Raw genomic sequence first — 2,240 nt, 5'->3', positions numbered from 1 at the left:
TGAAAAGTTCTGGAGATGGATGGTGGTGATAGTTGCACAGGATTAAGAATGTACTCAGTGCCACTTAAAAATGATTAAAATGGTAAACTTTATATAATGTATATTTTACCACAATAAAAAAAAAATATTTTTTTAAAGCCAATAATGGAGGGGATGTGAAAGAGCGTTTCAAGAATAAAGATGCCTACAGTTCCATTTGAAGTTCCTTGTGATACAAACTCCACTGTTTTCTACCACTGAAATCTTTAAGAAAGCATATTGTGTTCATGTAAAATTTTAAGAGGCTAATGGTGATCAACGTGGTTCAACATATACAAAATCAGAAACCCAAGGAGGCAGAAAAGACTATGAATATGTAAGTCCCCTGAGAACTTGCATCAATCTTAGGGAGAATTTTGGGCTTCTATAAATCATGCTATTAAGAGACATAAGATAATTTTTATCCCCAAGATACAGAGGAGGACCCCAGCTGACACATGCATGACCTTCCCAAAGAAAGGTAAAAGAAAACATTGTGGCTAACCTCCATGAAGTAAGAGGTGCCTAAAAAAGTGTTTTCTGCCCAATGAGTAGATATTTGAGGAAACATTTCTTGCTCTAAGAGGATGCATCAAATTAAAAACAAAATAGTTAACAAAAACTATATGCTTCAAAACTACCTTTCACTCTGCCTCCCCGAACATACTCCAAAGATAAGTTATACTTATATATAATGAAAATAGTGCTTGAAATATTACTTATTTACTCTTAAGACATCCAAGTTTGCTTTGGAATACCACTTTTATTAAAAATAAACATGACGCATCGTGATCTATGCAGGGTGTTAGCTCTTCAGTATCAGCAATTCTGAAAGGCAGCAGAGTAGAGGACTTACAGGAAGCAAGGTGTGACTTTAGACAAAACTAGACTAATATTGGGTGGTCTTAGGAAAACTGTTTATATCTTTTTGCCTGAAAGATTGCTAAAACACCATCTCTCCTGCACGCCGTCCCCTCCCTCTGGACTCTGGTAACTGAGGACTTTGCCCTTCCTGGAAGAGGCACTGTGCCTTCTCCCTCCGCGAGATGACGGAGTGCTGGGATGGGGAACGTGACATCAGGAAGCCTTGTCACCTTCTGCACATGATGATCTGGGTCTCCCCGAAGGGAAACTGTCTGGCCATCCTCACCTACCATGACGTGGGGTTCAATCACAAGCTGTGCTCCAACACCTTCTTCAACTTTGAGGACACGCAGGCGACCACTAAGCACTTTGTGGTGTGTGACACGGATGCCCCTGGGCAGCGGGTGGGGGCATCGCAGTTTCACCAGGAGTACCAGCTCCCCTCCATGGAGCAGCTGGCTGCCATGCTCCCCAGCATGGTGTAGCAAGTCCGTGACTGGCATTGGAGTGAGATCCAGAGCCTACCTGCTGGCCAAGTTTGCACTCTCCTTCCCCTACCTGGTCAAAGGGCTGGTACTGATGAACACTGACCCCGACGACAACAGCTGTCCAGCCTGACCGGCACTTTACCTGCCACGTGCTATCCCACCTTTCAAGCCGGGAAGAGCTGGTGAACAACACAGTGCTGGTGCAGAGCTACCGGCAACAGTTCGGGAAGCGTGGTGAGCCATGCCAACCTGCAGCTCTTCTGGAACATGTACAACACCCGCAGAGACCTGGACTTTAACGGACCTAGAACAGGATGCAATGCTAAGACCCTCTGCTGTCTGAAGATGCCGGTGGTTGGGGATAATGAGCCTGCCGGAGGATGGGACGGTGGAGTCCAGCTGCAAACTGGATTCAACCACCACGACCTTCCTGAAGGGGGCAGATTCCAGAGGGCTCCCCACCACCACACACCCAGGGAAGCTGAATGAGGCCTTCAAATACTTCCTGCCAGGCGTGGGCTCCATGCCCTTGGCCAGCAGGACCAGGCTCGCCTGCTCTTGTACTGTGTCTCTCACCAGTGCCAGCTCAGCGGAAGGCAGCCACTCACCCACAGGCCTGCACCCACTCAGGCTGGGCTTGCTCAGTCACAGCATGGAGTTCTGTTGAAGTCCTTGGCCCAGCAAAGATGCCCGCCTGCCCCTGCCTTCATCAACATCCCCCTGTCCTCATGCCAGCTTGTTTTGCCTTTAGTATATTTTTGTGAGGCCGAGGGGAGAAAACAGGTTTACTTCTTTTTGATAAAGAGCTGAGGGGATTCATCCTAGATGCGGTAGCAGAACAGTCCCCAGATGGTTTAAGAGGCTCACTCC

General features: G+C 47.3%; 1 pseudogene; it reads left to right on the top strand.

Annotated features, from left to right (window-relative positions):
- The first annotated feature begins 1,064 nt into the window (after window positions 1-1,064).
- On the top strand, window positions 1,065-2,037 carry LOC109255339 (protein NDRG4-like; annotated as a pseudogene).
- Window positions 2,038-2,240: the final 203 nt, after the last annotated feature.

Source organism: Panthera pardus, unplaced genomic scaffold (genome assembly GCF_024362965.1).
Source record: "Panthera pardus isolate Hobbes unplaced genomic scaffold, ASM2436296v1 HiC_scaffold_16, whole genome shotgun sequence".
NCBI classification, from domain to species: domain Eukaryota; kingdom Metazoa; phylum Chordata; class Mammalia; order Carnivora; family Felidae; genus Panthera; species Panthera pardus.
This window is presented reverse-complemented; position numbering and strand designations above follow the sequence as displayed.